This window comes from Vespa velutina, chromosome 23, assembly GCF_912470025.1.
Source record: "Vespa velutina chromosome 23, iVesVel2.1, whole genome shotgun sequence".
In the NCBI taxonomy this organism is placed as follows: Eukaryota; Metazoa; Arthropoda; class Insecta; order Hymenoptera; family Vespidae; genus Vespa; species Vespa velutina.
This window is the reverse complement of record NC_062210.1, coordinates 487,128-503,114: the sequence shown is the minus strand read 5'-3', so window position 1 is coordinate 503,114 and position 15,987 is coordinate 487,128. Positions and strand designations below refer to the sequence as shown.

The 15,987-nt window shown below is 35.5% G+C and overlaps 1 protein-coding gene and 1 long non-coding RNA gene across 4 annotated transcripts in view; both read right to left on the bottom strand.

The window, feature by feature from the left end:
- Positions 1 to 15,987, bottom strand: part of LOC124956703 (Krueppel-like factor 6) — a 308,239-nt gene that overhangs the window by 246,007 nt on the left and 46,245 nt on the right. The gene's annotated exons all lie outside the window — the stretch shown is intronic.
- Positions 385 to 15,986, bottom strand: LOC124956705. The gene is made up of 2 exons (XR_007103343.1): positions 5,789 to 15,986; positions 385 to 415 (listed from the first exon to the last, which is right to left on the bottom strand). It is a non-coding gene; the product is annotated as an uncharacterized LOC124956705 (long non-coding RNA).

The window sequence follows — 15,987 nt, the reverse complement described above, 5'->3', positions numbered from 1 at the left end:
GACAGGAGGGTCGTGTAGGACGGAAAGGGTAGGGCAGCGAACGAGAAAGAGAGAGAGAGAGAGAGAGAGAGAGAGAGAAAGATAGAAAGCGCGTTTGTGACGCTCGCGCGAGGGTTGCAACCGTGGTCATTACGCATTCATAAGCCAGGATTTAAGGTTAGGTCGCGCTCCCGCGGTAAGTGCATTAATATCCATTTTAAGTAGGGACGGACCGATGCATGCAAGAGCTTCCAACGTTGAACGTGCGAGGGGTTTGTGACACGTACCATCGTCGAACCACCCCCCTTGTACTCTCATCTAGCGGTCTTCTCGCGCGCAAATTTACGTATGCCGTGTACGTGCTAACGCCTACTACTCTTTTGTCTCTCTCTCTCTCTCTCTCTCTTTCTCTCTCTCTCTCTCTCTCTCTCTCTCTCTATATATATATATATATATATATATATATATTATATGCGTATATGTACGTGTGTGTTTGCGTACATATATGTATATATATATATAAGCGCGTCTCCGTATAACACTTTCTTTAGGATAGAATCAAAATTTATGTCGCCTAGTGTTTGATATTAATGTCTCGCCATCGAAACTTTCCAATGTTTCGTCCAACACCTTTTACTCTGCTGGGAAATACGTTACATGGAAAGTAATTTAACTTACTTCTCTCGTACAAGCGGAAACTGAAAACAAAGTTGCGAACGAAAATATATGGTCTATCGTGCTAGTCCGATTATCTCTCACGTTACGTGTTTGGTCGATACATTTTAATATCGATTCGATATGATAATAGTCGTACCGAATTAAGAGATAATAAATTATAACGAAGATATTTTCTAATTGTGTCTCGATCATAAGAAATTCTATCTTATTTTGTTAATATAGTAATGATCATGATAATAATAATAATAATAACAACAACAATAATAATGATAATAATAATAATAATAGTAATAATAATAATAATAACAATAATAATAATAATAATAATAATAATAATGATCACGGCCATTATGAGATATCGGATTTTGTTGGAGTGAGATAGATCGATGTTTTCCAACGACGAATAATTCACGACGTCCGTTTCGAATTTGTGAAAATGTATCCCTCGGCGATGTGTTACAGGAAACAGGAGTCAATTAATTCTCGTTACGTCATGCTACGATACATAAGGTAAAATAGCCTTGAATATATTATCTTCTATGAGAATTCCGTGTGTAGTAGGGGTACGTATAGCAATATGCGAAATTATTCGTGCGTAAAAAACGTAGAGAGAAAGAGAGAAGAAAGAGAAAGAGAAGAGAAAAAGAGAGAGAGAGAGAAATAGAGAGATAATTTCGTTTTTCCTTTTTTTTCTCCTTCTTCTTGATAGTCATTTCGTTCGAAAATAATTGACTTAGTCGTTACCTTATTTATATATAGATAGCTTCGTTTCAGTTCTTAAAGTGATTATTATTTGATGAACGAATCTTTGATGAGAGAGAGAGACAGAGAGAAAGAGATAAATGAGATACTCGATGATCGTTCGTGAAAAATGTTTCTACTGTCACGAGAAAGGAAAGAACGTAATACAAATAAAGAAAGTGGAGAAAGTTGAAGAGGTTTCGTGTAGTCTCTCGCGTAAATTGCCTACCCAACCCTGTCTACTTCTACTTCGAGCTATTCATTATTTCTCCACTTCCGACGCTTATTCTTACGCTAATATTTGTAATTATAAGTTCGTTTACATTATTATCAGTTGGTACCTATCTTTCCTTTCCTTCTCTCTCTCTCTCTCTCTCTCCCCTTCCCATCCCCTTCCCTCCCTATACCCCCTTACCACCTATACCCTTTTTAACCCCTCTCTTACTTTTTCCTTGGCAAGAGCACTTAAGGTTTGAATTTTCTCAAGAAAAATAAAGATCTTAATATAAAATCTCTTTTAATTACCTATCAGACCCGATATAACAGTTATAAATCTGATGCGTGCGGGAGAAAAATTGTAGGACGTAGCTTACATAGGAATGGAAGAAAAAAGAAAGGAAGAAAGATAGATAGATAGATAGATAGATAGATAGAAGGAGAAGAAGAAGAAGAAGAAAAGAAATGAATGAAAGAAAGTGAACGGGAAAGACAATCGCGAGTGGCAAAGCATAAGAAGACTCCAGGATCGAGAGAGCAGACTCCTGTAGTCCGTTCGAAAGATGAGGAGGTGGAGAAGATAGAGGATGAGGAATAGAAGGAGGAGGGCGAGGAGAGGAGGCTAGAAACCCTCCCGTCGGTCCCTTCTTTCTTTCACCCTCTATCTCTTTCTCTTTCATTCTCTTTCTCTCTTTCTAGGTGCTTTCTACGATCTATAGCCGGCTTAACTCAAGCGTGCTCGTATTTTACGGCGCACACTTCGGCACGTGTTCTCTCTTTCTCTCTCTCCCTCCCTTTTTCTTTTTTTGTCTGTCTTTCTCTTTCTATCTCTCTTTCTCAAATATATCCGCGCGTGAACATTACTACGTGCCAACTGTCTCCTTCGAACATTCTAGTCCTCTCTTGGATATACCGAAATGCATCGAAGATACGTTTTCTCTCTCATCTTAAATCCACCCTTAGCTAAGCTAAAAAAAAGACCACGTCGGTTAAGGTTTCGTTTAATCTTTCCTTATCCTACAACGACGACGGGGTAGTGACCTATAGTAGGTGCCCTTAAGAGCTTAAGATATATCCTTCCGCACCCTTGTCATGTCTCTGATCATTCTTGCGTAAGAAAGACTAAGAAAAATAAAATTATCTTTTCCTAAGTTATTAAAGAGATAACCAAGAAACATAAAGATTGAACATTTTTAAAAATATATTTATTAAATACATATCGATAAGTTCTGCATATTTTATTTATTTATTTTTTTTTTTTTTTTTTTTTTTTTTTTTCAATAAATTTTAAGATCTACATAAAGTTCGTTTCTTTTCTCCTTGCCTTTTTTTTTCTTTTTTTAATATTTGTATACTAGAGAACGAGAGAGAGAGAGAGAGAGGTAAATAGAAAGTATTTATTAGATGCATATCAAATAATTCGATAATTTATTTATTTAGATATTTTTAATAAATTCATTTTCTCCTTTTTTCTTTCTCTCCTATCTTTTCTTTTTTCCACGTTACTTTTTTAAATATTTTTATTCTATCAGAGAGGTAAATAGAATTTTTTTAGAGAGACATTTTGATCATCACCATCGAGAACGAACGAAATATCTCTCGGCACGTAACTTTTTAGTTTCACTAGGGCAATTTCATTATCACCTTCGACGGACGAATCCGAAGCCATTCGATCAAGCGTAGAAGAGGTGTCGTCTTCGTAACTCCTCCCTCTTCCGTTCTTCGCACAAATAAATCTAAAGCTCGACTCGAGGGCGACACGACGTATCGCCGTGTTCTTCTCGTCTGTTGCAGAGGAGATAGAAGTCGGTCAATCAGTCATTGCGACAGCCCTCTTGGAACCGTGCGAGACAAATCGAGGGAAGGAGGATACTACTAGCACCTTCGACTCTCTCCCTCTCCTTCTCTTCTTTTTCCGTTCCTACTTTCTTGACTCCATCTCTCTCTTTCAAACAGGCTACTAGGTTTCGTCTTTGATATCCCGTCGACCATGAACACGCCTTCGAGAATTCGACTCTACGATTGAAAATATTTCCGATCCATTTTTTAGTTTAATCTTAGTTTGTTTCTTATTGTTTTTTTTTTTTTTTTATATTTCCTCCCCCTAAAAAAAAGAATTCTTCCCGCTAAAAAAAGAACGGGTTTATATTTATATATATATCTGTTGATTCGTAGTTATCTTTCGACGAGATATTTAATTAATCGATGATTTTATTAAATCTAATATACGAAATATATCTTTAAAATCTTTCTTGTATCATATTATATAAAATATTATAATATATCCGTATCTAAGCGTTCAAAGCTTTTTCCTGTTCATTTCCTGATGGTGTCGTTATAAAAACGAAAACAGAAAGAAGTTGCGGCCGATATCCTCGACATAATAGGACAACGGGAGTAGGACGACTTTTTGGTTGGTTCAGCTTTTCTTTTTCATTTTCGTCGTCTTTTTTTTTCTTTTTTCTTTTCTTCTCCTTTTCATGTTAAGAAAAGGAAAGAAGAGAAAAGAATGGCAGATCTCTCTCTCTCTCTCTCACACACACACACTTTCTCACTCTTTGTATATGTGTGTATGTGCGTGACTCTCTTCCTCTTTCTCTTTCTCCTCCTCTTTCTCCCTCTCCTTCCCCTCTTCATCATCCTCCTCTTTCTCTTGCTCTTCTTCCTCGTCTCTTTCGGTACGAGGGGGAGAAGCTTTGTATCGGGAGCACCGACTGTGAATCCGGTAGCAGTATCTCTACACGGTCCTCTTCCTGCTCGCAACGCGAAAACACGGGTCCACGACTGCGGACGTTCCCCGTCGAGAGAAAGAGACCGCAGTGCGGATTCTGCCCATTGTGCTGAAATATCGAATCGAAGGATATAAAGGCTCTCGGGCAGCCGCCACCACCACCGCCACCGCCACCACCGCCACCGCCGCCGCCGCTCAACGTCTCTCTTCTATCCGCGAAACCTCTTTTTCGTGGCAATACGAAGGAGACTTCCGTGTACGGAACGTCTTGGACGTTGTAAATCGATCGAGGTTGTGGACCTTCGGACGACAATTTTATTCATTCGCTCAATACTAACTTATGTACATACATACATACATATATATATGTACATACACAAACACAATATATATATATATATATATATACACAGCTGTCCTTTAATGTAACGTAAAAACGATTCGTCGACCTATCAGTTTTTTTATGTTCCTTTTTTCTTCTTTTCTTATCTCTACTTCTTTCTTTTCTATTTTATTTTATTTTTTTTTTCTTTTACTTATTTTTCTTTCTTTCTTTTTTCTTCTCTTCTCCTTTTTTTTTCTTTTTTTCTTTTGATATTTCGCCGATATTTTCGTGACATATTTTTCGCGAAGCTTTCGAAAATGAAAAAAAAAAGTGGAGTGAGAGAGAGAGAGAGAGAGAGAAAGAGAGAGGATAGAAATTGAGTGGTAGGATGAGAAACGACAGAAGGGAAGGGAAAGGGGAAAAACAAGCAACGAGAAGGTAGTAGTTGGAAAGTAAAAGAACGGAAGAGAGCATTGCCGTGGTCAGCCAAAGGCAAAACAAGAGCAATGCGCTTTATTGACTGGAACCAATGAAAAACGGGGAGAGATCGACCACCGGGACCAAACTCGAATTCCGAAGGTTCGGCCAAAGTTCGAGCGTGTCTCGTATCGATACGATAGGTAAATATCTACGATAGATATGTGATCGTTATCCTGTACGTTTATATATATATATATATATATATATATATATATATATATATACACATATATATTTATATATATATATATATACACACACATAAGTGTATGCGCGCGCATGCACGCTCACCTTGCCACTACAGTGATTTTGAAGTGCGCCAGTGCATCGAACTCGTACTAACCGAGAAAGTTTTGGCAGTTTGGCGATATCTACGATTTCCAACTTTCACCTTAACGACACAACCACCATCACCATCAAGTTATTATTATTCGACTGTGAAAGAAAGAATGCGATGACTGACCAACTATGAAATATGACATTTATCAAATTATTATACGATTCGTTCGTGCAAACATTTTCGTTAATGTACGAAATATTCGATGTATTATTTGGTATTCAAGAGGATGCTACTTAAAACGCGACGCTTTTGAATTACAAATGTTTATTTCTATTTTTATCTTTTTCTTTTTTATTACCTCTCTCTCTCTCTCTCTCCCTCTCGCTCTCGCTCTTTCTCCCACTTTCGTCATTTCCTCTTCCTTCCACACACTTTGAACTGAGAGATAACGGCAGGATTTCTAGAATTGGCACACTGCACTCGGCTTATACATATGTATCATATCCCTCGTTCTACCATTCGGCTTTTCCGAGCTTCCTACGACGAAAGCAAAGGATAAGTTGAAAATGAAAAAATAATGTCGCACGCGAACGACAGTGGCAGAGACAGAGGCCGAGAGGATGACGACGACGACGATGTTTCTTTATGATCCGCTTCTTCCACGCTCGGTTGCTTCTGCGGCTTTCCGCGTATCATTCCTTTTTTCTCTTATATATCCCCTTCTTTTTCTTTTTCTTCTTCTTCTATACACAGAGAATCTACGATTCTACTGAATGTTTCATTTCCAGAGACAAACACCTACCCATTCCCTTTTTTTCCTTCTTCTTCTTTTTTATTTTGTTTATTTATTTATTTTTATTTTTTTTTACTCGGATGAGTATATGTGTATACTCATACCTCTTTACATACATATACGTGTGTACTGACACTTATTTGTTGTCGAAACAATCGAAAAGAAAATGCACATGCGGGAAGACGAATCGATAAGAGACATACGAGATATGACATCTGTGTATATTTATGTATGTGTGTATTGTACGTACGTACCTACGTACACACATATGCACACATTACACATACCTACTCGTCTAGAAGAAAAGTCTACTCGTCTATTTCGTCGAGCCAATTTCGAGATAGTTTGGCCGCGACGACTATCAGGCAATGACATCGGCAGAATCGACTTCCGGTGTCTTGGGAACCCCTGGAAATGAAAGATTAACGACATGTCGTGGGACGACACGTGTTCTAATCGCTTTCCATCCGTTCCTTTGACGATTCTAATCCTTCTTTCGATCTGTTCAAATCTTTATAATTGACGCGATTTTTTTATTTATTTATTTATATTTTTTCTTGTTTTTCCTTTGTCCGAAATTTATTCGATTAAAATTATATTATGGTTAACTATTGCGAGTAAAAATGTTAAAACGAAAAGCGTGAAAATAAATTAAAATATTATTTTGTTATAATTTGTTCTTTTTTTTTTTCTTTCTTTTTTTTTTTTTTTTTTTACGAAATTCGATGAACTCAGTTAGAACAAGTGAATTACATTAAAGAATCGATATTTTGTTGGTAATTTAATTCCGCATGAATTTAAGGGTTAACGAAAACACACAATGGACCGTAGTCGTTATGTTGAGAATGACAAATATTCTATAATTATATGCTATAAATTATTATTAAAAGTATTGTTTGTCTTTGAAAATCAAAGCTATAAGCAAACAAGTCATAAATTTTGATATTATTTTAAGCGAGGGTATACAGTTATTCGACAAATGAATATCATTAGAATAATAATGAAACGATTATGTACGCATATACGGACATCAATTATGTATATGTAAGGTAATTATCTATTACAATCTTTTACATAATAAAATAAATAACCAACAGAAGTAAGTATATATATATACATACTAATTATTATTCTTATAAAATTATATACATTAACATTATGTAGGAAAAAGGAAGAATAAAAAAATTAAATTATTATTGGTTAGTCATTTTTACATGTCTCCATAATTCATAATAATATTATGTGTAGAAGAATGAAGAATAAACAATTGAATTATTTACTAATTCCTCATTTTTATTATCTCCGTCATTTTTTTCTTCACGTTATGTGCCTATCATTACACGTAAAGAAAAAAAGACAAAAAAGATATTGCCTTTCTTCCATTTTTTCTTTCTTTCTCTCTCTCTCTCTCTCTCTCTCTCTCTCTCTCTCTCGTCAATAACAGAATATGTATTACTAAAGTACTCGAAGATCTCAAGTATTAAATGAAATATATACTGTGTAAAATAAATGACTCACTCGGAGGGAGTCGTAGAAAAGTTAACGGATTTTAGACGGATGAAAGTTTAAAGCAACAATCTAGTAGAAAAGCTCCGTAACTCGGATGGCACGAAGAGACACAGAATAGCGAAGGGCTATAAGAGCGCAGAAGAAAAAGGAGGAAGAGAACGGAGGAGAAATAGGAGGAAGAGGAAAAAGAAGGATGAGGTGGATGAGATGGAGAAGAAGGTAGAGGAGGAGGAAAAAGAGAAGGAGGAAGAGGGAGGATGAGAGCCGTTTAAAGTCGTAATTGCGCCAATTTGAAGTCGTCCTCCCTCTTTTCTTTCTCCTCGACGCTACTTCTGGTAATGAGAATGAAACGAACGTTCTCGCAAGCAAGCAAAGCCTACGCTTCGTCGAATCAAACTTGCGATATTGCGACTCGTCATTGCGAATTTCAAAAATTACGAAAGCTTACGATTCATCGTGACGAACAAAAACTATATATCCACGGTGGTAAACCATAAATGACATACGCGATGAAAGTTTTCTTTCTATTCGATTAAATTTCCCTTACAAGGATAAAAATATAAACGAGCGTTAATAATTTTTATTAAATAAAATCTGTATCGAAATCAATGGCGACGTTAATTCTCTCGTCGTCATGATTACTTGTAAATAGTGAAAACTGAAGGTAATCCATTTAACGATAAGTTGTTTTATACTCAAATGGATAAAATTAAATATCCATTAAGTGGAATTATCATATTGAATTATTATTCGTAATGTGTGTATGACACCATTTTACTTGCACATACGTATACACGTATGAATCAAAACGCATCGATATGGATATAAAGATACATATTTAAAACGTTTCATTTTGTTGATAAATCGAAACGAGACATTCCATTAAATCTCTATAATGTTTTCTTTTTTTTTTTTTTTTTTTTATTTTAAATTTAATAATACATTTCAATTTCGTCTACACAATTTATATTTCGCATTTATATAAATACTATACATAAACCCAATGATTTCATTAACACAGATTTTATTATTTGTAAATAATTATAGCAATCTGATAACTATCAATACTATCTTGTAACACATTTTCACTGAAAATAAACATACTAATAAAAAATAAAAGGACTTATCCATTCTACTATCATCTTGAAGAATTTATGGCCGCCAACGTCTGCGAGTACTTATTATACTAACTTATACGAAACGTAGGTTGAAACTATCATTAAATAAAGAATAATAAAACGATTAACGTTCAATAAAATGAAATCATCAAAGATCATCGTAGGAGTTTTGGAATTTACTTATTTATGATTACCATGGTCATGTAGGAAGGACCATAGACGGGAAATTCGAAAGAATCCTTAGCCAGAAAAAGTGAAAGAGTGGAAGAGAGAAAGAGATAAATAAATAAAGAGAGAGAGAGAGAGAGAGAGAGAGAGAGAGAGAGAGAGTTTGGATAGGCTTACATAGGAAGAGTATATAATCGTGAGAGAAGAACGCGAAAAGCGCGTTAATCGAAAAGAGAGCAGCACCATGTCCGTTGGAGGGGTGCTGCTTTGAGGGCGGAATGTTTTCATTTAAGGTCCTTCAACGTCCTCGAAAAGTTTTCCACCGGAATCCCAGCTTCTTCTCCTTTAGTTCTTCCCCCTCCCCTCTCGGCCCTCTTGCCCCTGTTACCTCCTCACACCGGAACCACCAACACAACTACAACCATCACGAGTCTGTTCCACTTCAAGTTAGCTAGGTGAAAAGGACCGGGTAGAAGGGGCATAGGGAAGAGTGGAAGAAGGAGGAGAGGTTACAAAGGGGGATGTACGAAGTAGAAGAGGAAGGGTAGGAAAAGGGCCAGAGGCTGCATCGCCCCTGCCGCCTCGGGTTTTTAACCCATTCTTTTTCGCGCATTTGCAGCTTTCCTATTTCGTCCATGGCGCCTTTGATGTGACTGTGCCTGGGGTTGGTTTGCCCGTACCTTTATTTTCCTCCTTCCCTCTCTTTCCTTCTTTATATAGACCTTTTCTCTCTCTCTCTCTCTCTCTCTCTCTCTCTCTCTCTCTCTTTCTTCCGTTTCTCTTTCAACCAGTGTGTTTTTCTTTCTTTTTCTCTTTCTCGACAAGGTATGGTACGTACGTACGCGTGCGGGTCTAAGTAGGCAACAGAGGGGTAGTGAACCAACCCTCGCGATTCTCTTCGTTTTGTGTCCACCTTTTCGGATTTCCTTTTCCACTCTATCTCTCTTGCTCTCTCTCTCTCTCTCTCTCTCTTTGTTTACACGGGTGCCTCTTGGCTGACTGGATAATGTTTGGAGTTCTCTTTCCCAGCTACTTCCACCACCAGTGGATATATACCATTTTCTTCTTCCTTTTTTTTTTCTCTTTCTTTTTTCTCTTTATCTCTGTCCTTCTTTCTTTTTTGTTTTGTTTCCTATCGCCAGAGAAGACAAAATGGCGAAGATGAAGAAAGAATCCCGTCGCGGCTTTTTTTCTTCTTCCTTTTCTCTTCCTTTTTTTTCCTTTTTCTTTTTTTTTTGTTGATATTCGTATGGTGATATGTATGGGGTTTGGATGGCGTTCGATTAAAATGTTCAATGGATTATTCCTTTTTTTCCTTTTTTCTTTCTAAATTGTTTTTCATTGCTTGTCTGAAAATAAGTTTCCTTCATTGAAAGGATACTCGTATGATAATATAGGTTTTCCAAATGGAGAACGAGAAACTGACCATTTGTCGAAATCTATATATTTTATGCGATATTCAATAGCAGTTTTCTATAAAAAGATCGAAATACCTAGTTCTATGAACTACGCCTCGAGCGTGAAGAGGTAGGACGGGGAAAAGTAAATGGACGGGGGGAGGTAATGGGGTAAGGGGTCATGAGTGGGGTAAGGGTGAGAGTGGGAGAAAAGAAAAGAAAGAAAGGAAAAAGAAAAAATAATAGTCGGTGCCAAGATGGAGAAGCAATTCCGCCCTCGATTTTCTTCTCTCTTTCTTTCTTCTTCTTCTTCTTCTTCTCCTCCTTCTCTTTTCTTTTTTTTTCTCAACCCTCCCCCCTCCCTACTATCCCCTTTTCTACTTCTTTCTCTTCTCTATCATCGGCTTTTCCGCTATCCATCGAGCGAATCTTCGTTATCTCTTTTTATTTTCTTCTTCTTCTTTTTTGTCTTTCCCCCAATGTCCGATCCCTTTCGTAAAACGTTGTATTCATGATTGTTGTTGTTGTTTTCTTTCTTTTTTTCCTTTTTTTGCTTTTTATTCTCCTTTGCAGCTAACTCACGAAATTCGAACGACGATCGTAAATTACATATAACTCTTAGTAATTAAGTCTTTACGTAAGAATAAAATTGATAATGAAAATGCAGAAAGAGAATATGCAGGTTCATCAAAATCTAATTATGTAATACTTAACTAGATCTCTTCTAGTTTCTTTTTTCTTTCTTTCTTTCTTTTTTTACTCTTTCTTTTTCTTTCTTTTTTTTTTTCTTCTTCACGTATTTACTCAGTTACATACATATATGTATTTTGCTCGCGTAATACTCGTAGTTTCGTTCGTGCGTCATTGACGAACGTTTTAAAATGATATCCATGTTTGGTGTGCGATCTTTCTTCCGAGAGGCCGAACACATTATCGTTTTTAGACGAGACAAGGACGAATGCTATCAAGATAATGATAATTTTTCACGCTTATATATTCTTACTAACGTCAAACTAAACGTACGAAATATCGAAACGCATGATTTCTTTTTTCTCTTCTTTCCTTCTTTTTTTTTTCTTTTTTACTTTCATTCGTAAAAACTTTCGTAACAAATTCGAAGGTTATATTCCCACACGTAACAGAAAACGTTTTCCCATCCCGATTTCATTTTCTATTCGAAGTACTACTTCGAAAAGCTTCGAATTCTCGATCTACTACTATATATGTATATCTATACTCTTCTTCTCCGAAACTTTTCTTAACAAATAAAAAAAAAAAAAAAAAAATAAATAAATAAAAATAATAAATAAAAAAAGAAACATTTCTCAACGCGAACCGAAATAAGTTTTATATGAAAGTTTGCTACGATTTCGATTGGCTTCCATTTGGAAAAGCAACTGCAGAAATGACGTCCGAAGTTCGATGCGCACTACGATAGCTGATCAATTTTTTAACTTTTCGAGATTTCAACAATTCTTTTTCATTTATTTATTTATTTATTTTTTTTATTTATTTATTTATCTTTCTTTTTATTTTTTTATCTATCTTCTTTTTAGCCCAGTAAAAAACTTATGCAACATTAACACGTTGAATACCGTAGAGGGTTGTTATCGATGACCGATAATTACTTTTATAAACAAAAAATTAAAGAATAAAAAATAAAAATAAAAATTTACAATTATAAAACTTTTTAAAAGATTTCTTATAACGTAACATTTAAAACTGATTAAAAGTATACGCTCTAATAAGCGCAAGAGTTTAACGTGAAAATGATCACAGTACAATCCTTTTTTTCTTCTTATTTTTTTTTCGTTGTTGTATCATTCACGTATCTAAAATGTACAATTAAGATGACTATTCATTCAAACGAATTAATTATGAGAAAATTGAAAAAATTGAAATGACTAATTGAAAATAAGATAAATTAATCGAATAAAAGAAAAAAGAAAAAAATTTTATATACGAGTATACGAATTGTTTCACCATAACTAATTAATAGCATTTTATACGTTTATTATTGGACAATTAATGGTATAGTTAATGCTTACGTTAAAGGAAAAAAAAAGCAAACAAAAAAAAGAAAAGAAAAAAGAAGAAGAAACGAGCGGCGAGATGGCTTCTCTCCATAGTGTTGAATCTCGTTTTGCCCGACGGCTCTCGGAAGTCTCGGAAGAAAGAAAGGTCGACGTGGAATTTGCATAGAAGCGGCGTTCTGGTAGCAAAGAGTCGTGCAACGTTATCCAAACATTTGCATAAACGCTTTGTCGTTCTTATCGCAAGGAGGACTTGGATTTCAGACTCGATAACATCTCTCCTTCTCTCTCTTTCTCTTTCTCTCTCTCTCTCTCTCTCTCTCTCTCTCTCTCTCTGTCTCTCTCTCTTCATCCCTCTCTTTCGTAAAGGAATAGGAACGAGTTTCTATGAGTTCATGGATGGAGTCGTAGTTTTGTCTCTCTCTCTCTTTGTCTCCCTCCTTTCTACCCCTCCATCACCAGACACGTCTCCTCACCCTACCCCTCGGCACTTACACCATGCTCTCTTTTTCGATACGCGTGACACGAGAGTTAAGGTTTAAATGGCTCGCGCGTGATATCTCTTTGAGTAAATATGAAGTGTGTTGCGTCAAGTGCGCGCGCACCTTTGGGTTTCTTTCGAATCGGAACGTAAAATGTATATACGCATATGACTCTCATATTTACAGTAGATATGTATGTAAGTAAATGCTTTTGTGTTAGATGGATAAGATGTACGACAGGGTCACAGATTGGACAGGTAGAATATATAAATGGAGGACGATTTATGTTAAATCGTCAGGATGACCAATAATTATGTAAGTAAGTAAGTAATTATGATACATCATACATCGTAGTTCTATTTTATATACTTATGATACCGACGGTTTACATTATGACGTATTATCTGATTCATTGTTGATATTACATTGCCACAACGTATCGTTTTCTTTCATCGATTTATGCTTTATCATTGTATTTCTATATCGTTCCAATGTTTAAAATCAGTTTATATTTGATAATAATAATAATACTAATAATAATAATAATAAAAAAAGGAAATCGTTGAACTCTAAAAGAGAAATTTTGAAAAAAAATGCGATAAAATAATGTCGTGGATGTAATCTTTCATATAATTCCAGAAGAAAAAGGAAAGAAAAAAGAAGAAACAAAAAAAAAAGATAATAATCGAGAACAACTTTTATATATTACGTGCTCGTAAATTGGAATTTACGATAAGGAACGAAGAACTTCTAAGTCTAATCTAATCGACAGGTATCTCTCGAAGATTACGATCTCTACTCGACTAAGTATCATCGTTTTATTTAAACTTGTCACCTTTCTTGAAACGCAATTTGATCAACTCGTAAGTTAATTTATATAAATAAAAATATATATTGGTTTAATAATTAATAAAATATAGTAATTGATAAACTATACCATGTATATATATATATAGTAATAAATTAAAATATAATAATAATTTACAGATAAACAATTAAAATAAATAAAATTAAATATGAAATAGTAAAAGATTGCAATATTCCTTCAAACGAAAATTTCAAATTTCTCGAAGAACTCATTTCTTATTTCCTTTTACGTATTATCTTTCAATTCTTGTTTCGGAATCTTTGATATACCGAGGAGTTTGCAGTAACGATTACAGAACAACATTCCGATAAAAGAAAAAGAAAAAAAATCTTACGAACGATCAAATTGATACACAAATTGAAGATCGAAAATGGACAAGCAATTTTTTTTTTTAAATATCGTCGATTTAAGTACACGTATGCGGATTAAATAGATCGATGAAATTCGAGTGAATTCGTTGAGTGGGGAAAAAAAAAATGAAACAAGAAAAAAAAGATATAAAAGAAAAACAACAATATGGGAGAAAAAGGGTAGGGGTTAGACAGAAAGAGAGAGAGAGAGAGAGATAAGTCGAAATCGGATCTCAAGGAGCTTTTCTCTCTAGCTATATATTTCCTCGAGTCTCTTCGAGTCTTGTAGCCGTGCGAGAGAGATGCTTAAATTCTTCACGTAACGCACCCTCGAGCGATATCTCCAGGCTGAGCTGGCAACTGTATATAGCCAGTGGCACTTTCTTACTTACTTTCTTACTTTAACGCGGGTACGTGTGCGAAGACGCGAAGGAGACTGTCATAATTTAGAAGATACGCGAGAGGGTAAGAGAGGTAAGCAAAGATGGACACGCATATAGGCGTATATACGAGTAGACGAGAAGTAAGAAGGGAGAGAGCTTTAAAAAAGAAGAAGAGAGCTTTAGTAGAGAAGCTTCTTTCTTTCTTTCTTTCTTTCTTTCTTTCTTTCTTTCTTTCTTTTTCTTTTTCTTCTCTCCTTCTCTCTCTCTCTCTCTCTCTCTCTCTCTCTTTCTAGCTATAAAAATACTAACGCCAGCAAAGGAGAGACGAAGCTTGCCTCGGCGAAAATAACACTCCAAGAGATCTTACTTACCGCCGATGTCGGCCACCGAGTATAATTCGCTGGGAAACGAAAAATAAAGAGAAAAGAAAGAGAGAGAAAGAAAGAGACAAAGAGAGAGAGAGAGAGAGAACGCGACGAAAACAGGACGGCTCGGCATCGAGTGGGCGAGAGTGTAAGCCTATCGTTCTTCTCCTGCTAGCAAGAGAAACGTCGGAGTCGATCCTTCGAAATCCTCCATTTGTTCCTTACTTTATACCTTTATCTTACTTCTATTCTAACCTCTCCCCTCATACGCGTTGTTTTATATACCTAACGGCATACCGTAACGCGTAAGAGGAACAATAAATAATAAGAGGACTTGGACATATTCCAAAGATAGTATTACAAAGTGTGCGTGCGATACGTAGTACGAAATATAAAAAAAAAAAAAAAAAAAAGAAAATGAAAAAAGAAGAAAGGAAAAAAAGATAAAAAAAAAAAAAGTAGCAGCAAACAAACAATTTTACCATATCTCCGTATATTTTTCTTTCTTTCTTTTTTCTTCTTCTTTTTTTTTTCTTCTTTTTTTTTTTCAATCTCTTTCTTGCCATCTTTCCCATACATGCTCTCGTCATTATCGCTCTTGATATTTCTACGAAGGTATGTGTATCTCGATTACTTATTATCGCGCTAACGATAACGGGTGTAGCATGTAGCTATTCTACGAAATATGTAAGAACGTATGTATGAAATCGACGTTCGTAATCGTTTTCGAGAACAGTGGATCACCGATAAGCCAGGCAAATTCCATTTGTACTTCTCCGTAATGGCAAATGGAAGTTTTGTTTTGTTTTTGTTTTTTTTTTTCTTATTTTTTTTTTCTTTTTTTTCTTTTTATTTACTTTTTCTTTCCTCCTACCTCTTTGCATCGACGCTGATATAGTGCAATTTCAATTTTATCTCAACGTACTTTCCACGACTTATCATTGATAAAAAGGAAGTAGAAAAAGGAACAGGAAAGTGGTGACCATTTTCTCGCTCTCCTTTTTTCCCCCGTTTCTCCTTTCTTTCTTTTACTCAATACATCCCTCTCCTTCCTCGTCCCTCACTATACACCTACCACCCATTCACTCCTT